Here is a 23,673-nt window from a genome sequence, read left to right as displayed (position 1 = left end):
TTGTTTCCCTGGGGCTGGCGGCCCTCTGGGTGCTGGCCTAAGGCAGTCTGCCTTTCCCGTCTCCTTCCCAAGGTGGGCTAGGCCAGGCTGCTGGCAGTACCTGCTGGTGTGGCTGCAGATCCTGCTCCCCACCTCTCCCTGCAGGCCAACCACTCTGCAATATTTCTTCTCAGCCCATGGCACCTGGGCTCAGGGCACACAGGGCTCCCAGACAATTGGGGTGAAGAGCTGGCCATGCCCCCACCCTTCCCATTGGCAGCCTCTCCAGAGAGGTGCCCTGGGGCTGGACCCACCCCCACAATACCGCTGCATTCTGAGAGTGCCCCTGCTGTGCATAGCCTAGGTGGTGCACAATGAGCTATTTGTGCAGGAGGAGGGGTGCTCGAGCCACTATGCCCTGCTGCTGCTGATCCTGCAGCTGCTGATCCTGCTGGCACTCCTGCATTCCTGGTTTGGGACCCTGAGCTAAGATGGTGTGAGGAGAAATCCTGGGCTGCCCAGAAACCTCCACCACTGCCTGGAGGGCTATCTGTGGCAGCACTACATGTCCTGCTCCCCGCTGCTGAGGAGGACGTTGCCACTGGCATCGACACCTTCCTTGGCATGGAGTAAGTGCTGGCCCTGGTGCCAGAGACTCCAGGGCCAACCAGAAGCCCTGGGGGGATATTGGGGCTGGGCAAGGGGTGCAGCAACACTTGCCTGTGGCCAAGCAGCAGCTCTGCAGAGGGAACAGGCCAGGCAGAGGCCGCCTGTGGTGTGTCCAGGGGGGCACATGGGACATGCTGGGCTCCTGGACAATGAACAGGCTCCTTCAGGCACCCTGGTGTGTTTGTCTCAAGGCACAAAATAGCTTCTGGCTTTTATATCCTGCAGCTAGGGGCTGCCAGAGAGCAGCCCAACCCTGGAGCAGGAGAGGTGGCCAGCCAGGAGCCCTGGAGCTGGGCTCGGGTTGCCCCAATAGTGGCTGGGCAGGCTTGGCACTAAAGTTAGTACCAGGTCGTGTCTACACATGTGTTACTGCACATTAACTAATCACAACTAAATTTGATACCTCCATATACAGGTATCAACTTTAGTTGTGATTAGCCTAAGTTACTTTGCAGTAAGGGCAAACACATGTAGACACATACCCGTACTACACAGTAACTTGGGTAAGGGCATTAATGTGTCTTGTGTAGACACACTCATTAAGGATTAATTATTTAAATGTCTGTAATAGCTCACTGTCTCTCATGTACCATACTTATTATCTTCTAAATTAAAGAACTTAATTGTTTTCTCTGTCCAAATTTTAAATAATGATACCAGTTAGTATTTAAAAAAATAAACCATTGGGTTATTAGAGGAATATTCCTACATGGATGCATATTGTGATTGTATTGTAGATATAGTTGTAGTTTATTTCAAACTGTCAAAATTCTGATATCAAAATAACTTGTTTCCACGTGGTTTCCACAGCCAGATGGTATCACATGCTGGTACTATGTCATGAAAAATGCCTCCATCATCATCATCTGTTGGGAGCCATTTTTTGGTATAGATTATAAGAGGAACACTTTGGTCAGAAGTGCTCTTATTGGTTCTGAAGCCTGCCTGGTCATCTCTCAGTCCAATCTGCTATGAGCTTGATTCTTTTTGCAGAATTAACTATCTCAGGTGTATGCAAGCACAGCTCAAAGTAATATTGGAAAACAGATAGCTGGAAGGAAAAGATATTTTCCTGGTTTTGGTGTAGCTGTCACTCAATTTTGATGCCATAATCTAGGTTTCTTTTTTCCCTTGGATGACACAAGACATAAAAAGTGACAGCCACCATATGCTCTTATCATCAAGATATCCAAATGCCAATTATAATAGTATTGGAATGGTACTCTCTGATTTTTTGCTCTTCACTCTTTTTAACTCCGTATTGGAGGGGCTGCAAAGCACTCAGTAATAGAAAAGTTCATGGCATGGTTGTTACACAGTCAACATTATCAGTTTCCAACAAATACATATCGACTATTACCTTACTAGCAGGTTGACAATAAGAGACTATTGCTCTGTTACCATTTTCATAGAAAATCTGGAAGATATACTTGAAGCCTAATACTGTTGCTGTGGAGATCCTACTAACTACTTTGCCTTGTTGAGACATCATTTGATTTTACCAATTTACAATTGCATACGTTTGTAAACCTGTGAATGAAGTCTGGAGTGCTCCAACTTTCCAGTTCTTCAACATTCATCTATTAGAGAATGTGACAAAATGTACTGAATCTCTTTGACTGGACTTCTATAAATTATCTTAATCTTTCATGAACCTAAGCAGCCAGCCACCTTTTCCTATTTAGAGTAGAAGAAAGAATACTCTCCTGACCTTAATGAAACAGGGTTGTTATCAAACTCTTGTGAAGTTTTTTGGAAACCTAAGAATGTAAGAACCTCTCACATCACACCATTCCACTCCCGCTCAGGTATGAGCATAATAACCAGCATCCCTAGGTTGTATGAAATTACAGAAAAGTAAACTGGAAAACTTATGCACAGTTGATCGGTAAGTATCTTGTGTGTATGCCACATCTTGTAGAAAACGCTTATACTTGCTTCTCCCAAAATGTATTTTCGAAGTGACCACTATAATATCCCACATGGCTGTCAGAAGATTTATATAATTGACTCAGATGAAGTAAATGCAGAACTTCTGAAGCAGTGAGACTCTGACGGCCAGAGTAGTGAACTGCTTCATTGACAGCCTCAGCACATGGAACACTGAGTGGAAACTGCAGCAAATATGGACATGGCAAAGTCCAGCAGAAAGCATGGTCACTCAGAAGGAAACTTTGAGTAACACAGAAACCACCATCAACATAATATTGTACAATGATCCCAAGCAGCATCACTTCACATATGCAAACAGAAAAAGCCAAAAAGGGTGAACACTTTCATTGATCAGTAAAGAGAGAATGGCACCAACATAGGCTAGCTCCCCTTCGGCTTGAGGAAAACAGCTTTTATAACCATCCTCACTGAAGAAGTGGAAAGAGAACTGAACTGACTGAAAGAAGGAAAAGCCATCTTTATTGTACCACTTGTGCATTTATTAATTAGAGATGTACTGCTAGGGAGACATCAAGAGGTCATCTAATTTACTCCAGTGTACTGAGACGTGATGGAGTATACTGAGATCAACCCTGACAGATGTTTATCTGTGTGTTTCAATCTCTGCTGAGAGGGATGCTGCAGCTCCTATGTAATCTTTTCCAGTGCTTACCTCTCTCTATACTTTTTCATAGCATCTAACCTAAATCTGCCTTACTGCAAATTAAGTTGATTACTACTTGTCCTTTCAGTGGCCACAGAGAAAAACTAATCACCATCCTCTCTATAACAACCTTGGGAGACTATAACACATTGGGAGACTGTTATGTTCTCTCACTGTCCTTTCTTTTTCTAGACTAAATAAATGTAATTCTTTTAATTTTTTTTCATAGGTTATACTTTCAGAACCTCATATCCTTCTTATTGTTCTTCTCTAGACTCTCTTCAATTTGTTTACATCATTGTTAAAGCAGGGTCCAAAACTAGGCACCATACATTAGCTGAGGCCTCCCTATTGCTGAGTAGACATGAAAAAAAAGCCTCACTTGTCTTGAAGTCCTGTTAATGTATTCCAGAATTACATGTTGCTTTTTTGCAACAGCATCATTTTGACTCCTTCAATTAATGGCTCACTGTAGCTCCCAGATCCTTTTCTGCAGTACAGCTGTCTGGTTATTCCCCAGTTTGTCTTTCTGATTTTAAAAGTCCTAAATTGTAAGCAAGTGAAATGCCTAAACTTTCCTACAAAATAAAGGACAATTTGCTAAAATAATCTCCGCTCTCACAAGAATTACGTGTTTATTATTTGATCACATCTCTGAATTCATTATACTGTTGGCCCTGTTAAGGACTGAAAATGTATCCATTATATATAAGCAATAATCTTAATCACTGAGTGCCCTCCAGTTAATGTATGTCTGCATAATGATAGTGTTTAGTTTGTGGGCCAAATTCTGCTCCCTGATATTCTGGGATAAGTACACTAATTTCAGCTGACTCCAGATTTACCCCCAGTGCAACTGACAGCACAGATTGTCCTTCATTAAGTAAAAGTTTTATTCATACCAAGCTGGGAAGGGAAAACAGCCAGACTTTTGCTCTGAAGGCAATAATCAAGGCTATACAGTACAGTAGACTCCAACAGGGCATTTTCAGTAGAATTTTAAAAAGTATATGAACTAGAGAAACATATTCTGACATCATAAATACAGGTATTTACTAGAACTTAAGACAAGGTTTTTTCCCTCCCAACCATTATGGGGGGAAAAGCCCCTTGTTTTATATTTACGTACTAAGTGGAATGGAGAGCAAGTGGCTGCTGCTCTGACTCTGGCCCTGGCCCTGGCCCTGGGTTGGAGCCAGACTTAGATCCACAGTAGCTTTCTATCCCCACTCTCCACTTATCCTCTGCAGCTTCTACCCCTCCCTGAACCACCTTCTGCCCACCTGCCTCCTGCCCACTGTCAGGTGCATCTTGGCTCCAGCTTGGGCTGGGGTCTCTCCTGGGCCTGGATCACATGGAAACTGTGTTCCCTCTACCTCTCCCTGGCCAATCAGCAGTGCCAGCCTTGCTGTATGGCCCAGCAAGGGCTGAGCTTCCATGTGCTGTGCTCCAGGACGCAGCAGCTCAAATAGTGTCTAATAGAGGCAGGGGAAGAAGCAGATGCTGGGGAATTGGAGGGGGGGAGGGGCAGAGTTGGGGGGAGCTGGGGGTGGGATGGTACAGGTGGCAAGGGGGCAGGAAGGCTGCAAGGGGAAGAAGTGGGTGCACTAGAGGGCAAGGGGGCCATCTGATTCCCCTCCTCAACCACTGCTTTGCCTGCTGTAGCACTGAGGGGAGTGGGAAGCATTCAGGAAAACCCTTCAGTACTTAGATTGTATACCTGGGAAATTATAATAAATGTATAAATTTTCTGTATATAGAATCTAATTATTTGGAGGATTGTCTTATATTCGAGTAATTATGTTAATTCAATAACATATAGGGAAGTTGTATTTTGGGATTTGCTTCAGGTTCTAGCTTTGAACAAAATACTTGTACAGTGCCACTCCATATGCACAACCAGTTGTTTAATGTCCCATTAAAGTGCCATTGTTTCAAGAATTTGTGGTCCTTTGTATTTCCACATTCTATCATCAAAAAGAAGCTTTCAAGTGAATTTGCGAACAAAGAATTTCCTTGGTTACTCGGTCAGTAATTGGGTCTTCAGTATAGCAGACATTCATGTTATGTAAAGAAATTATGTTGGTTTCCTCATCTGCAGCATATTTTGAAATCCTTTATAAGGGTAGAAAAATAGTTATGTTTAAGACTTCTTATTTTGGGCCCTGGCTGTGTCACGGACTTGCTGTGTGACTTTTGAAAAGGGACTTTTTGTGCATTAGCTAATGGCTCCAAAAACGGGAGAAGTATTTTTATAATAATATAATATATTCACTAATGTTGTGAGGTGCTTGGATACAATGCTGATGAGGTCACGTAAAGACTGACAATGTTGAAATTTGAACAAATTACCATACAATTGGGATGGGGCTTTATCATACATCAGCCGCTTCCTACTAACTGCTGATGTAGATAATGCTAACCTGCCAGGCTTTTTGGTCTTCAGTGAAAGTGGGGGCTACTCACCATAGTTTAACTTCCACTTACTGTGGAATGAGAGTATAGGCATGGACAATTAGATGTAAAGTCCCTGCAGTAAATTTTGTAGATGTTCAAACCATTAGAGAGGTTGTGTTTTGTCTAACAATGCATTTCTCCCTGACTAAGGCTTTTTTGCTGGAAGTTCTTTCTACCTGCTTGTTGTACATAAATCTATTTCATAATGATATAGTGAGGTTAAACTGCATGTTGGAATACACATCTGTTTTTAGTATTCAGAACAGGTGTAAAGCAACCCAAGTGCAAGAGACGTTTCTGAAAGAAAGGAAAAGAAAGATCTTTCCAGGTCATTTAATTCCAAACATGGAAGAGGATTTATATCTATATTTGTTTATCCAATGTTTTATTTATCTTATTTTTATACACTTTTCACTGCGTGTCTAAACTGCCTCCTTAGGCAAATCATTTCATAGCCTAATTGCCTCTACAGTTAAACGGTGTGTTCATGAGTCTAGCGTACTGCCTTTTTCTTTTTTTAGTTATTGGCTATAATTCTTATTCTTTGGTCACAAACCAACCTTTTAACATTTAATCTGTCCTTTTTTTCTCAATAATGCATAGACCATCAAAGTCAGTGGATGTGGCAGAGATCTTTAAGCTCAAGGGCAGAACATAGGATCTTGCCTAAAAAAAGTGTGTGTGGGGGGGGGAGGGTAACAGCTAAAGGTGATAGGTAAGCTTCCTATAGGATAACATGCCTACCTATGTTTGACCTGCTGATACCTTTGGTTAACATCCCATGTGACTATCCCATGCTGTCCTGTACTGCTTCTGTGTGTGCAAGTGGGCTGAGCGCACACACACAAAGAATACACCAGTCTGGACACAACAACGTGTTGAACAAGAGAGAACTGAACTGTAGAAAGCATGATTAGCAGTACTTAGCAGTCCTCTACGAAACTTTTTTAACATTATTTTTTCAAAAAATATCTATAGAATTCCTCTTTTTTTTCTTCCAGTTTTTTAAAGATCATCATGACTATCTAACTATACAGAAACTTCAAACCAAAGCAATGGTTATTTTTTATCAGCTTGAGAGAGGGTAGGTATTTCACTATTTATGTCAAACTAATCCTCTTTGATACACTGGATTCATTCACACAGAAATAAATGGTGAGCTAAACAAAAGATTAATGTAGTTTGAACAGTTTACAAAACAGAAAGCACCTCTTTACAGAATTCCACTCTGATAATCAACCAGTTGGAAAAGAGAACTGTCAAAAAGGTTATGTACAAACATCCAAATCAACTAGTTGAAATTAAACTGGTTGATTTTTTTTTTAAACGGTTTAACCTGTACATAAGTGCAAAGTGCTGTCTGCAAATGTAAAAAAGTGCTTCATAAGGTTTACAGTACAAATTGTATCTATTGTGGGTGGGGTGGGAAGGGCATTAATGCCACTCAGAATCGTCAATTTTTATTGACTATTTTTAATTGCTACCTCATCAAATTCAGATTACTTCTTGTTGTTTTGATGTGCAAAGCAGCAGAGCTATTATACTGGGTATGTTACCAAAAGGGCAAGAACATTTTCATTACAGCAAGATAAACTTCAGTAATTTCTCACAAGTAGGAGGGTCATGGGCTCAGATACCGTTCTTATCCACTTACTGTGATAGGACAACATTATCGATAAGCCTCTTGGCTTCTATGGCACCTCTTTAGGACTGGTGCCAGTTGTATATGCTTACAATCAACAAAACAGCTTTGCTCCTGCTAATCTTCTCCTTAACCTTAAACTTCAAGCAATATTCTTCAATATACAATTAATCATAGCTTTGTCAATACTATCTGATATTACTACTTTATGCCCACACCTGCCTCTGGATCTGTTTTCTATTCTTTAAAGATAAAATTAGAATGGGGCGGGGGAAGTGCTGGATTTAAAGATCTAATAACAATGAAAGGGAAAAAAAAAACATTCTGCATAGTTACTAGGAAGAAGAAAGGAAAACAATCCAGAATGTGGGTGATACTTAAATTCATAGCAATGAAATTGTAATATTTAATAATTTTGTGCCAGTTAAAGAAGATATTTTATTCTGGTTTATTCTACTGCCTTTTGGATTTTCCTGACTTTTAGAATACCATTGATGATAGACATTTAACTTGTTGTTTACTATTTTTAAATATGTCCTATTATTATGTAGAATATTTCCTTGCTTTGCATTGTTTTTTCATGGAAAAAGGTAGGTTGTTCATGGCTACAAACTTTGGTGGCACTAGAGATTTAGTTATGCTTTATACAAGTTGGCCAGTACTAGATAGAACAAAGACTAAATGTGTCCTGTGTTCTATAATCCATGTTCCTTTTGGTGAGAGATGAATAGCTAGCTTCATTCCAGAATGAGAGTTTTTCTGTTATAATAGGTATAACCAGGAGTCTGTTATATTGCAGTGGTCCCAAAAATCAATGTTAACAATCAGTAAGAATCCAGATGTGTGCATACTGTTATCAGCCCCTTGCAACACCTCTGCTGTACATAGCAGGATGATATAAAGAGAAACTGCAAAAACCTTAATTTAAAATCTTCAGGTTGGTAGGCAGCTAGAACCCTGAATGCTGTTTGAACTTAGTTTATATTGTGTTTTGTTTCCTTTTTATATTGTCAGAAATGATTTCAGTTCAATCATTTATGGTTCTTCCATTCAGATTACAACAGCCATTTCAGAACAGATAACTCTCTAATGGTTGTATATGCTCAGGGTGGTTCCAAGATGCTTTTGAGCTGGGTAAGGGATAAACTGAGCCTTGAGTCCTCAGAGCAGTGGCATGGATTTCAAACATACAGTTTTAAAATTTCCCGGTGAACCATTATCTGTGGATCGTTGACACTACAGGCTGTAACAATTCCCTTGAAATTCTAAAGGAATTTTAATATATACATTACTTAGATTACATCCCATATTAAATGTTAATATAAAAAACACAGTGGACTTTCAAAAATAAAATGAATAATCTAATCCATAAAAACTACAGTATTTTAATTATTACATTATTTTGCTATTTTTATTGTCTGAAGGTGGCATTCTGTTTTCCTTTGGTTGCCTTGAGTGGCAATTTTTTAGTCATTTAAATGGTATTTTTTGCCTGTATTAACAGGTAATGATTTTGTTTTCCTAGTAACAGGGATGTATACGCATGTGTGTGGACTGTAGGCTACACACTGGCTGAGCACGTATGTAACTATATGCATTAAGGCTTTGCAAACCTTCGGTCCCTGATTGGATTCAGTGGAGATTTGGCCCAATTTGGTGGCCAAATCTCCGAATCCGAATCGAATCAAGAGACCCTTTAATCTCTCCAAATCAATTCAGAGGGATTTGGAAAGATTTGGCAATTCGGACGTAGACACAGCTTTATGTTTTTTCTACGTACCTAAATGTAGCAGGCAGCTCGTGAACGCTGCAATGGTGGGGCACAGGAGCACAGGGGGCCCCTCAGCATGCTTGGCAGCAGACCTGGAAATGGACCAGAAGACTTCCAGTCCACTTTCAGGTCCACTGGGGAGTGCATAGCCCCCTCCCCCCTCCCACGGTGCCCCTCCTGGCTCAGTGACTGGTGGCTCCTGGAGCCCCCCCAACATTCCCTGGTGGACCCAGAAGTGGACTTCTGGTCCACTTCTGAGTTCTCCAGGGAGTGTGTGGGGGGTCCCCCTGCACTCCCCCCCACCATTGTAGCATTTACAAGATGCGCTGGTACCTTGAGGTATATAGAAAAAACATTTAAAGCTGTGTCTATGGCCAAATTGCTGATTCTCTGAATCAGCATCGACTCATGAGATTTGGATTCAGCTGAATTAAATCGGGGACAGGGATCTGAATCAATTAATTGAATCACTGTCCTTAATTTGTGCTGGATCCGAATCTGAATCAAATACGGTCCATTTTGCACACCCCTAGTATACATATGCTTCTTGTGGATGAAGCTAAAACTTGAAAATGTAAGGGCCCATAACCAGGACTAGCAGGTGTTAGTAATGTTACTAAGGTATGTGAAAACAACAGTAAGATTTTTACAGTGAAATGAAAAGTAATGCTAATAGGGACATTCTTTGGGGACAGTGGGACATTCTATGGCTGATTGTGTATTTGTGAGAGAGAGAGAGAGAGAGAGAGCAGACATTGACACACACAGGAGAGAGTGCAAGATGGGTAACGCTTGTCCTGTGTGGGTATGCAAGTGAGGCCTGCACTTCCTATTTTTTGAGTCAAGAGATTAGGATAGTTTAACCTAGTAGGTATGATGATAGACTCCCAGGAAGTGGAGCAAAAATGGGGTCTGCATCCAGCATTCAATATTTTCTCTTCATTTTGCAGGAAAATGCCGATGGCAGCATGCTAAAGGAGGTTCTAGAGCTTCTTTGAGATTGTCTTCACCAATTATCTAGCAGAGTTAATCATAATGGGCCTCCAAGACTCCCACTGGTGTGGTCCCCTCTGTGTGCTGCTCATTAATTTAAGTGGTAGCTTAATAAACAAGATATTGCCCTATATGTGTTGGGTGTCACTGTTTCAGTAGCTATTTTTAATTAAAAGCCAATATTTTAGATGCTTTATCTCATCGTAAATAATGTTTTCTATTTTAAGCCAATTCATGTGTGCATAAAAATACTTTGATTAGAACTGCAAAATCTGAAAGAAAACAAAAGAGGACAACACATCTTAACAAAATGCTATTGTGCAGTAATGTATAATCCCAGGGCTACTTCATTAACTCTAATGAGTTATGTATGGATATATCAGTCTTTTATATGTAGTAAAATGAAACTGAACTGGGGTAGGGAGAGGAAAATGCCCATGGATGCAGATGTTGAGATGTGTAATATTAATCTTTAGGTTATGCCATTGCCCCCTACAATTGTATGTGTATGATCCTTCAATGAGTTAATTCTTCATAGCACAGGATCCCAAAATGAACCCCAGATTAGTTTGTAGTAATCCATTTTTATCCTGTCAGACAAAAGAAGTCTTATACCATTAGCCAGTGAGAGACTGGATTAATGCTTTTTCTTTTTTTTTTTTTATTAAGAATATCCCAAAGCTACTAGACTATATTATACATGAATGGGTTGTAACATTTCATATTTTATACTTCAGAATTACAAATCAATGTTCTTTTAAGATGATACATTTGAAAACTAGTTTTGCCTTTTCTTAATTAAAGTTTTGAAATAAAGTTCTGAGCACAGGTTTATAAGTAACTTAACGTTTTAAATTTCTGGGCCTTATACAGTAATTTATGGAGGTATTAAGCAGGCATACCTCTGTTGAACACTGGAATTTCCTAAGCAAAAAAATGGGGTTACCCACTGCTCTCACTTTAATTTGTTTTTAAAATGGTATTGTTAATATTGGGCTGTGGACCTACTTTCATCTCACTGTTTTGATATTTTAAATAACATTTTAAAAATCTTTTTATTAAAGTATTTTAGATTATTTGAAATAGCTGCATTTTCTTTTATTTTATTAGTAGCCAAAGATAATTTGAACTGCTTTGTTGGTAGGGGACAGTGGGTAAGAAATCAGTCAATTTATTGACAGTAAGAACTCAGGCTAAAAAACTAGTCTGTAAATAAATTAGAGTAGCCTTTAAAAACAATCAAGCTCTGGCTGCTTTGTGCAGTTCCCTCTGAAAGAAGGTGGACAGCCAGAGCAGAAGAGTGCCACTTGGTGTCTGAGCAGGAACACAGCACCCTGCAGGAAGCCTTCTCTGTGCTTTGTCAACCTCTACCCTTTTAGACTTGTGTCACTGTTGCTGAAGCTTCCCTGCTGTAATACTTTTGGGTTGCAGATATTCTTCTTTGGGCATCCATGTTAGGATGGAGAGCTTGGGGCCAATAGCAATAAGGCTGGACAGTGGGTTAGGGGGTTGGGTGCAGCATGGTGTGGGGTGCAATCATGGGTGTAAGGGTGAGTAGGATACTCCTGTTGTGGGGGCAGCAGGGTATAAAACCATTGCTGCAGTCACACATAGGTGGCAACCCAAGATTTAAAAAAAAAAAAATTTTTACTGATAGCAAAAAAAATTGGTCAGTAAAAATTGTCAGCTACTAGAAAGTTTTGTTGGGTTTTTTTTACTGGCAATCTTCAAAAAGTCTTGGGTTGGCAACCCTCATTTGCAACCTATTTTTCATTTACCTAAGATATTTGTATGAAAGAAAGTTTGTTGTCCTTCATTAATACCACCCTTATCTTCCACATATTGCAGATAGAATCACTGTCTACTCCACAACTGTCCATAACATCTTACTTGCAGTGGTGCAGTGGTAGTGATCCTGGTACTTGTTGTGGGTGAAGAATATCTGTGCAACAGCTCTCTTTTTCATTAAGTGCAATGGGGAAAAGTATCATCATAACACATGGGGCCTGGCAGCCACCTGTCATGGTCAAAATTTGTGGCATGCAGGATTTCAGGACAGAAGTCAGTAGCTGGACCTAGAGGTAGACCTCTGGCCAAAGTTCAACCACAAACCCTGCAACATAACAATCTGGTAATAACCCAATGCAGCATCATTTCTTTGGCATGTGGAGATATATAAAGAACATTCTCATGTTGGACCATACTGTATTCCTTCCTCCACTTGGAAAAAAAACACACTCTTCCCCACGTATATTTATACCTGTTCTGTGCTGTTGGTTAAGTCATGAAATGGGACTCAGGACTAGTATATAAAGGATTGACACGGCAACTCATTTAATGAATGACAGAAAGGCTTTATTTACTACAAATATTCACTCTTAAATGAACTAAAACAACGCAAAGTTCAGTATATTTAGCTGTAAAAGTGATAGTATCTCACCAATATAGGCAAAGAGGGTGGGTCTCAGTTTTGTCAGCTTCTCAAGGCATGGATCCGTTCACCAGAAAATCAGCTGGGCGCAGTAACAGTTCGTCTCAGAATGATTTCCCATTCTTGAAGCATGCCCTGGTTAGCTGTTTTGTTCCTCTTTTATACCCTTTAGCTCAGCATCTTCAAAGCAGTCTTGTAGTAGTGTAAATCAAGAGACAATCTGAAGCAGTAATTAATGGGAAAATCCTGTTAATCAAACTGTTCATTATTGGTTATCAGAAAGTCACAATTATGATTGAATTACCTCCCTCAGTAACAAGAGATTATCAATTTCTACTGAGTTAGAACATATTAAGAAATTGATTAACAACCAAGAAAAACACAAAGTTTTTGAGTTGTCCTTGGAAGATCAAGGGAATTACTGAGGCAAAACAAGAGTAAATTAGGAGAAGATACCTATCAAAACCCATATGGAGAATGTTTCTTCCTACATGCAAGCACAAGTTAATTGCAAAGAAATATGTACTATATGAATTAATACAGGATAGACATTTGACACAGTTACATACCAGGCACATAGGAGTCTGCTTAAAATGATCATAAATATAGTAAGATAAACTGGAAGTGATGCCTCATTATTTCCTCTCAGAAGTTCCAGCCACAAACTTACATCCTGTTGCACTATGCAGTTGCCATCAATATTTTGTACTTTAACTTGTGTGAGTAGGCCCAGCTCAGTTAGAGTGTCACAGTCATCACTGTTGGAATACTGGATAAAGTTTTGCTATGTTTCACTGTATAACTACATATTCTGCATGTCTTTCTCCATGGACTTCTGTCTTCTGCCAGGAAGATCTAATTGTTTGTATGATAAAGAACATATTTCTACCCAACTGTTTTAATTAGAAAGTTTCTGGCAGGCACGAGGCCACAGAGAGAAACTTAGCTGAAGAGGGAGATGAGAGGAGCTGGTGGGATGCCATGCTGAGCCAGAAGTGTGGCGGAAGCAAAGCTGCGGCAGAAAAAAATGCCACACCAGAAGAAGAAAAAAGGAAGTGCAGTGGGTCCAGGAAGAGCTGGGACTGGCTCCTGTGCCGGCATGGGCACACTTTATGGTGGCATGCAAGCGCCGATTCGTTGGCTGGCCCCTTGAAGATGGGATAATAAGCCCAACAGAAGAGAGACAAGGGGGACCAGAAATGGGTTCCCTGGTGAACCCAGAGTGGTCCAGAGCGGAGCAGAGCCCCACTGAAGGGAAGTGGTGGCAGCCCCAGAAGGGGCCTCCAAAAATAAGGTGAGCCCAAGAGGGCTAAACTACCTACAAGAGACAGTGCCTCCAGACATTTCCAGACAGGATTAGACCAACCAGGACCCTGAGGACAAAAGGAGAGATGCACACTTGAACCATGGCAAGTACAAACCAGAGAGAAGGGAAAATACGCCGGGAAGCAAGGTAACCTGGGGTCTGGAAAGAGTCTAGGCCAGTTCCAATACAGCCTAAGGAAAACCGGATGAGACTACATCCAAACGTGACTTGTGTAATCTGAAAGGTCAAGTTAAGAAAACCTATACCAGACCAGGCCTAGAAGACTGGGAAATAACGTCTTTGGTTCGTGTTAGGTGGGGTGTAGGGGAGGCGGAGCCCCGAGTGGGAAAACGGATGGGAAGATTGAAGGAAGGTGCCAGTAAAGGCAGGGCATACCATCTTCCTCCCAATTAAATAAATTTATTCCAGCAAGATGTGGCAGATGAGAACCCCTGAGGACCTTCTGAACTCTAACCCAGCAATAAGCTGTCCATTCCCTAAGCCACAGTGAAGTCTGACAAGCCCATAAGGACAAGGCACACTGGTGAGCGGCACGGGAGATTACAAAGTTATACTGTATTTAGGAGGATGTCAAAATTGAGGTATATACAAATCAATAAGTTATGTTGGAACCTTTATGGACGGAATTTAGATTGCTTTAATCATTCTATTTTCTAATTTAGGTTATAATTAAGTTTCAAATATAGCTTTAATAACAAAACAGGTCTTTTGGTGAAAAGTAGACTAGAATGAAACTATTATATATTAATGCTAGAAAAGACCTAAAAATAAGTTTTCAGATGTTCTGAACTTTCTCAGCCAAGTCTTCATACACTATGGCCCCTGGCATAAATACACTTATAGTGTGATTAATGTGTTAATTGTACAATAAATAGTAACAGTACTACACATTCACCCAATCTCTGGTGCCATAAATTGACAAGCCAACCACAAAAATAGTCCATAAAATAATATGAAGTGTGTTTGTGTGTGTGTGTGTGTATATTTATAATAATATGATAAATATGGAATATATATTCTAATATAATAAAGGGCTTGGTCTGTCTGTCTGTCTGTAATGCTCTTGGAGCACTCTGATTGGTTACTGAAACAACCACTCAGAGGAGCATTACAGACAGGAGGTGGCAGTGGGCAGGTGTCATGACAGTGAGGATGGAGGGGACAGAGCAGCGGGGTGAAGCCAGCGGTGCTGGCCTTGCTCCCCAACCCCTGGCCTTGGTCCTTGGAGGAAGTGGAGCACTGCTATGATGGCAGGGATGGAGCGGTGGGGCAAGGCTAGTGGTGCTGGCTTCATTGCCACCCCCATCTCGGCCCTGTTCCTTTGAAGCACCGGTGGCATGGGGTGCTGGTGGAGGAGGATGGAGGGGATGGCAGGGCAAGCTTCCCCCGCTCCAGGGAGGTGGCGCTGCTGCCAGGGGGGGGAGGGGGGGGGCGCTCCTGGGTGGCAGCGGCAGCATGGTGGGGGCTAGGGTTAGCAAGCTTCCCCCCACTCTGTCCCTGCCCGCCCCCCCTCCCCCATCATTCTTGAGGGGCAATTCGTGCGCGCGCGCGCGCGTGTGTGTGTGTGTGTGTGTATAATGGAATATCTTTGTGGATTGTTTGTATGGCACCATACATATTGAACATGGCACTTTAAAATGTCAGGCTGCAGGGAGCTGGCTGAACACCTTTTTTAGATTTCCATGGCGCAGGGACTCTTGGGTTGGGAGAGGCTCTGTGATCCTGGGGCCCCAGTGCCCTGGGACTTCCAAAAAAATGCATGTAGTGGCCTTGGCCACCTCTGGTCTGTAACCTGCTGAAGACTGAGGGCAGTCCTAGGTCCAGAACAAAGGATTGGGCCTGGAGGTAGCTCCGCAATAGTGCATTTGGGATCAGAGGAATTTTATGTCTCATCCCAAATGTGCCTCCTGCCATGATGATAGAAGTCCTTCATATTGGTAGAAGTTCTTCATATCCTGCCATGATGGCAGGAGGCACAGCATTGCGATAGAGTATAACATTCCTCCAATCATGCTGTTCTTTTAATATTGGGTCTACACCTAATGTATGATTTATTTTTCTAATACAGTTCAGTTGTTGAATATTTGTGCGTTCAAAAGAGTTATAGGTACAAGTATAGACATGAATAGAAGCTTTTCAAGGCCAGCTGTAGGATTTATCCATCAACTTCTACTAATTTCATTGGGAAGTCTGGGGTAGCTAGTTGTGGTGGAATTTTCCTATAGATTCAGAAGTATAAATTTGAACCTTGTTCCAGACATACATCGAGATTTTCAATGCTCAACTCAGCTATCCATGGTTATAGAGTAATTTGGTCTGGAGAGTCAGGGGTGGCTATGATGCCATTCACTTTATGCCATTGGTTATAGAAATAAGCATGATTTTACTACTCCAGCCAGAAAGCCACTTATGCACAGGAGAACTTTTGGAATTTTTTTGTAACTTCATTGCTAATACCTTTTTGTCAGCCTTGAAAATCTCAACCGTGGTGCTTGTCTTAAAGAAGTGACCACTGATTTTAATGATTGCCCAATCTGAATATTATCTTCAAATGAACATTGACCGTAAAATTGGAGTCACATGGCAGCCCCTTATGACCTCTTAAGTCCCCTCTGATGTTAATAGTTCTCCATGCAGACGTAAGAAGCCATATATGCATATCAATTTGCAAAATAAAGGTATAATTTGAAATGATACAAGTGAGGGTCATAAACAAACAGAAGGGAAAGGGAAGCAAAGGATGGGCATAAAGCCACCCTAATATCACAAGTTACTTAGTAAGTGATGTACAAATTGGGATAGTTCGGTTAACTGAATATTCTATTATTTCTTCAGATACATAAACATATTAACAGGCAGCCATCCTGTACCTGGTGGCCTATCTCATAAACTAAAACACCATAAAATGAAGGATTATGACCTAAATGTCTATCACGCTCAGATGTTAGTCCTACCCCTTCCGTCTAAAATGAGTGAAAAATGAGCTTTGTAGCATGCAAACAAATCTGTGTTCTAACCAAGAAGGTCACTGAATAGAATTCAAAGTCCTGATCTCTTCAAAGAACAATATGCCACTTGTAGCTCATTCTGTGAACAGCTTATTTGTTATGGGCCCCAGTGGAGTACCTAACAACAATGGCTTTGGATCTGCATTGACTACTAAAATGTGTTCCTAAAGTATAAGATACTGGCACTGTTGACCTATAAAGCTCTTAATAGATTAGGACCTAGATTGTGTACCTAAACACTTTCCACCCCTTGTGCCAATGCCACAGTTGAAATCAGTGGGTTACCTAAGGCGGAGCTCTTCTTGTATGAGAGAGAGAACAGCTGGGATGATGTTGTCTGTGAAGGCCTCCAAGCTGTGCAATACACTGCCTTTCCTCCCTGTCTGAAGTATTCCTAGTTTTCTGCATTCTGTGGGGCCCATGTATTTTCCATAATTACGGGGAATTTGGAAGACTTCTGGGAGGCTGTAAATATCTAAGTGTGCCTTCAGTTGCTAGGTTATTTTTAGGTGAAAGGAAGTTTTTAAGTAATCTATTTTTATAATTGTGTTTTTAACTGTCAGAGCACCTACTGCAAAAATAGGTGCCCCTTTTTATGGAACGAGCATCTAAAATAAAGTAACAAATAGACAACATGGCAGCAGTAGTTGTTGAGAAGTATTGGAATGACAGGAAGAAGTGGCAGGATGTAGATATTGCAGGAAAAAGTGAGAAAAGTGGCACATGGCAGCATAATTAAACTATAAAAACATAGTATGTGTGACTGGTATACTGTGTCATATATGGTTTTCAAGCGCTTTTTTTGGAATTTCATAATGGCTCAAGGAGTCATAATGGGTCCATAAAACACTTTATCTGTTTTTAGCCAGCTCAAATCCAGTCTCTGCTAGTAATGGCCAAACATTTTTACTAACTGATGCCCGCAATGTGTTAAAAACTGAAATGAGTTTTCCATGGGCAGCTGTCCACATGACAAAAAGCTACTGGCACAGTTCTTTCTCCATAAATAAAGAAAAAAAGATTAAATCAAGCCAGAAGAGAATGTCAGTTCAGGATTGTAAAGAAAAGAATATAGCCGCAGAATAATACCATGAGTTAAATGTTAACCAGAAAAACCAAAAGAAACAAGAAGAGGTTTTTGATAAATATATCAGAAGTATTAGGAAGAAAGTATATCCACTAATAAAGGAGAAGATGAAGATACTCATTATTCTATAATATGGGAGTTCCATAAGCCCATTCACAAATCTTACTTAAGCAAAAGCAACTGAAGAAAAATTGTCTGTGTTGTCAGGAAGCAATGAGAATCTTAATACTATACTACCCATTTAAGTAAATGAAGAGAGAAAGAACACAAGATATTTAGCATGCCATGGGTGAAGTCCAACTGCCAAAAACCTCACGGAATGGTGAAACAGACGTGGATTTATAATCTCACAAAACAAGGAAGAGACCAAATTCTTTAAAAAAGCAGGGTAGATATGTACCTTTAGGTAGTCAGTATCTAAAGGTGCACATGTACCCTGCCTTCTGACCAACTTCAGACTAACATAGCTAACTACCTCTCAAATGCTTTTAATTCAGTATAACAACTCTGACTTACAAAAGGGGAACTTTCAGTTCAATTTTTAGATTAACATAAATAATTCTGAGTATCCCAGTACCAAAGAAATTGTAGAGGATGTAGAGGACAGTAATGAAAATGACCTGAAGGCAGGCAAAGCTAATTTATCGAGAGACTAGAATAATTAGTCAATATGCATTTTATATAATATGACCTCTACATTGGCCAGATTAAAATAGAGGATGGGAAGGACAATAAAATACTCTTGCGAAAGCCAGAACTATGGGAGAAGCAGTAACAGGGTGCAACTGAGCAAGTGAGATGCTATTTTAAGAATCAGGAGAAACATCCCAAATAAGAGAGCTGTTAGGTTGGAATAACATCCTAAAATAACTAGTGCCAGACCTATTACCTGACTAATTTGAAAGTAAACTAAATAAAATTCAGTAGGGAGCGATCACGTATCAGCAAAAGTTTGAATTAGAAGACCTAATAATAGATCTGTTTCTGCTGTCTCTTGTATGACTTAAAGCCAGTAGTGGGTTCCAAATTCATTAATGAATATAGGGCTAACATCATCTCTGGTGTAATTGCATCAAAATAAGCAGTGTTAGGACAGGCATAAATCTGGCCTATATTGCATGAACCGTATAAGAAACATGTTGTTTCCTCAGTGACATTTGACACAGTTAAAATTGCTAAGGACTTGATTATAGACAAGAAAAGGAGACATCTTCAAATGATCATGAACTAGCGCAGGAGTGCTCAACCTTCTTGTCCAACAGGCCAGATGGGCAGTACCAAGGCCATCCACAGGCCAGATCCAGCTGATGGCCCCAATCTGGCAGCAGAGGCGGGCGTGGCGGGCACCATCCAGGCACGTGAAGGGGAAAAGAGGTGGGAGCCCAGCCCCAATCTGGCCCTGCAGGGGAAGGGAGAGTGACCTGGCTGGGGGTGGGGCAGGAGGTGGTGTGGCCCAGCCCCAACCACATCCCTGGGGTGAAGGGGGCATGGACCTGTCACAATCCAAACACAGGGGGAAAGGTGGCACGGCGCACCCCCAAATCAGATGCAGGGGGGAAAGGGGCATGCCCACCCCCAACTGGGTGTTCAGGGTTTAGGGTTTGGGAATTTGGCAGGTGGGAGGGTGGCTGCAGTAATGGCTACTGCTCCTCTGTCACCAGGGAAACTGTATTACATTTGATAAGACTTTTTCACAGGAAATAAGTGAATAGTCTTCCATTTAAAAACACTTTAAAACCTCTAGAATTGAACAGTGGCTTCTATCTTTGCTATTGAGTTCTTGCAGGTGGTTTTATAGCTCTGGGGCGCTTGTACACGTGATGTCATTACCGTGTACATGTGACAAAAATGCCACTTTGTGTGGCTTAATGGCATCATGCTGTACATGTGTAGGCATTCTGGGGTTTAAAATGAGTTTCATCATTGTAAACTAAACTACTTCCTGATGTAGTTTAGTTTGCAACAATGCATTGGAGCTATTTGTCAGCTCACCCCTTTGGTGTGGGAGAGGCAGGCAGGCTCTGCAGAAAGAAAGGATCAGGCCCCTCACCACTTCTGCTTTTAGCAAGCCCTGGCTGTAGACAAAAGTGGTGAGGGGTCCAATTGCTTTTTTTTATTTTTATTTATTTATTTATTTTTTGGCGGAGGCTGCCTGCCTCTCCCACAGCTATGGGATGAGTTGCTGGCAGGCTGAGTGGCCCCTGAGCTACGGGGGCCCTGGTCCTAACTTCCACAACAGCAGCAGTCCCCGGGGCTACTAGCAGACCAGATGCTGCCCTAGCTCGGGGCCGGGGCAGAGCTGGATCAGGCTGGGTGCTACCTCCAAGCTGGGGCAGCACCCAGCCCGCTACGAGCCCACCCAGGTGGCCGTGGGGTGCACTGCCACTACCAAGGGAAGGACTAGGGCCCCTTGCAGCTCAGGGGCAGCTTAGCCTGCCAGCAGCAACCCTGTTCCACAGGCAGGCTCTGCCAAGAAAAAAAAAATATATATATATGAATTGGGACCCTTGCCATAACTGTAACGGAAACCCCTAACTTGAAATGGTGGGTTTCATTTTAAAACCCACCGTTTCAATTTAGGGGGCATAGAATGCAACCCTAAGGACTAAGCCCCCTGACGTGTACCAGCACCCCTGTAGTACTAAATTGGAAGGGTGTTTTCTGCATAAGACAGACACAACTGTTTTGTGTTTCTAAAACGCAAGTCATTGAAATGTACAGTTTCCCTCTCACTGAGCATCCTTAAAAGGGCTAGACAAAGCCTACATCTTGAACACACATTCAGATTTGTGCCAACTACTGGAGAAGTGTTCACTGGATCTGCCCATTGTGGCAGGGCACTGTTGGTGCCTGCCATTTTAAGGGCAGTCAGGCAGCTACCAGGTGCCTGATGGCAGCAGCCATTTTGAGAACCTTGTATATAAAGGCTGCAGTTTTGCCACTACCAGGCTAGGCAGAAACATCCCTAGCTGAGCTGCAGCAGGAACAACTCTGGAGGTAAGGGCAAGAGCTTATGGGGATGGCTAGGAGGCTCTTGGTCCTGGGCATGACCTAGAACTGCACCTTGCAGTGGCGTGGGAGCCCCCCGGAAATACCAGACCAGTTACCACCCAGTGAAAGGTGGGTCAGGGTGCCTTAATAACCCCAGGTCCCACATCCCTGGTGGGTGAGACTGAGCAAGGGGGGCCCAGGCTCACTGCAGAGCACTGAGGCAGGGCAGAGGTTGGTGAAGGGACCTGTGGCAGTGTCCAGACTCCATGGTGGAGGTCTGAGGCTGCATATAGGAGCCAGCATGAAGCTCCAGGGGGTGGGGCCTTGAGTCTTGGGGAGCTATTAAGGAAGTTCCTGGGGCCAGGGAGGGCTTGGGGACAAGGCTCAGAGGCCTGAGAGTGTATGTGCAGCCTTGGAGCGCAGTGTGAGAGTACGGGACCCGGTATATGTTGTTTGTGTGTGTGCTGAATAAACCAGGTGTGAGGGTGCTGGGACCAGGAGCTCCAGTGGGGAGTGAGTCCCAGTGAGACTCTGGAGCTCGGGTCCCAGTGCTAGCTAGCTGCAGGGAACACTTGCGAGGCTTGGGCTGCGGTGTAGGGGAGGAACGGAGCCACCGATGGCTCCCCCTGGCATTGGAGTGGGGAAATGAGCAGCTTCCTGCCTAATTAACACCATAATTTTGTATCAACAAAGCATGGCAGATGAGAGGGGTGGGTGGTTAGCCCAGAAACAGGTGGGTGGGTCAACATCTGACTGGCCTTGGTAAGACCCAGGTGTTACACTGTCCTTGGACAATACCCCTGGCATAGGGCTCTCCCACTTCCTGCAGAGGTGAAATACAAATGAATTCTATGAAGTGGAATATGTAGAGATGTTTCCTTCCCTCACCTGTGTAGATGAATGGGTGCACATAATCATTGATGTTTAAGTGGAAAAGAATATGCAGCCTTAAGATGTGGTCCCTGGTGGCAGACCTGTGGAGACATTATCTAAGCAACATGTGGCTGCTTTGCATCTGTACTGCGGAAGGATACACAGGCCCCAAACTACAGCAAAGACTTGAGACTGCTACTCAAGTGGCATTGACTTCCTACAGATCCCTCGGGACCCATGGAGCTAGGGAACAGATTGCATGGCTTACTCTGCTGGCAAGGGGGCAGAATCTTGCCTATCTGCTACCTCTGACAAACTGGCATAGGGAAAGGTCTGTAAGCAGGATTTATTTGTATAAGGCTACATTGGTTATTTCTGTTAGCTCTAAAATCTTGTAAGCCTCTATGTAAGTGACAAGTTAAAAAGTTAAGAAGGCTGTTTTTGAGCAAGCTCACCCTGTCTGAAAGGTGTTTAGAAAATACATTTAGAAGCTCTGTGGGAAACAGAAAAGAAACAGGCCGAACCATATTTAGTACAGCATGCAATATCGCCAAGTACCTCTTTCCTCCCAAATGGGAAATCCTCTGGAATCCCTTGTTGCTATGAGACTGGATATCTTTGTGCAGTGCGAGCCCTGAACCAAATCTGTGCCATCACTTACACTAGTGCACATTGAGAGCAACTCCCTCGAGGCCCGGGAAGCACTGTGCCAGATCCTGATGTCTGGCTTGTTGGAGGGTCTGATCCAAAATTCACCAAGTTATTTATTTATTTATTTAATTAACTTCCGAGGGTTTGCAGGCTATTTTTGCTAAGTCTGAGGACACTAAAAATCAATTTTAGTTATCCCTATCTAAGGACTAAAATAAATGCAACATCTATTTCAGTATGAATCTACTAGGAACTGATTTTCTTCAGATGCTCCTTCCCCCTTTTTTTTAAAAAAAAAAAGGCCTAAAGTTGTGGGGGAGGAAGACCCCTTCTGAAACCAGACTGCATTTCTGAATGAAAAAGTATAATTCTAAATGAAAAGTTTAACAGTAAAATACCTTACCCCTATCCTTATTGCTTCTGTGTCGCTATAATATCCAGTCTGGAAGCTGGTTTGGAGAATGACTTCTTTTTTTTTATTATTTTAAACCTCGGGTAAATTCTTTCACAGTGTTTTTCCACTCTGTCCCTGAACCAGAAAGCCTTCGGGGAAAACCCTGCCCGGAACAAAAAACCAAACCAACCACCAAAAAATAAATAAATTTAAAAATCCCTTGCTGCAGTGCCTAGGATGAGTGAAGGAGCTGGGGTAAAACTAACAGGGAAAGCAGCAGTCGCCAGCCAGATAGGACCAACTGGTTGATCCCGGAGCCTGACAGTCGATCTCAGTCTCAAAAAACGGTCATTTCTACATTTTCTTTGAAGTAGATCCTGGGTCGCACCTGAATTCAAAAAAGTGATCTCGTGCTTCAAAAGGCTGACGTGACCTCCCTCCCCCTTTCGGGTGGGTTTCAAGCGATGGGGAAGGAGCTGCTGTGAGTGGCCTACCCCAACTATTTCCCTCGCTAAAAACTCCCCTCGCATAAAGTAATCCTCCCCTTGTGGTGTGTTGCAAAGCGTGAAGAGACCGCTGCCGCTCTGCAGCAGTGAATAACCCCCCGAACAAAACCCGTGCTTCTTTAGCTCCAGCGAGGCTTGGGTTTGTTTTAGGAGTGGGGTTTTCTTATCCCCCCAGATGAACGCAAACAGACACGTCGTGGAAACGCTCGCGCGGCTCCTACTCGGAGCGCGGCCGGGCAAAGTTGCGAGGCGCCGCCGGCAGGGTTGAAATAGCGGCGAGCGGGCGGCGGCGGCGGCG

At 42.4% G+C, this 23,673-nt stretch overlaps 1 protein-coding gene across 1 annotated transcript in view; it reads left to right on the top strand.

The window, feature by feature from the left end:
- The window catches only part of LOC102372050 (protein FAM19A5), a 398,392-nt gene that overhangs the window by 186,393 nt on the left and 188,326 nt on the right, over positions 1-23,673 (top strand). The gene's annotated exons all lie outside the window — the stretch shown is intronic.

The sequence above is a fragment of the Alligator sinensis genome, unplaced genomic scaffold (genome assembly GCF_000455745.1).
Source record: "Alligator sinensis unplaced genomic scaffold, ASM45574v1 scaffold361_1, whole genome shotgun sequence".
Classification (NCBI taxonomy): domain Eukaryota; kingdom Metazoa; phylum Chordata; order Crocodylia; family Alligatoridae; genus Alligator; species Alligator sinensis.
This window is presented reverse-complemented; position numbering and strand designations above follow the sequence as displayed.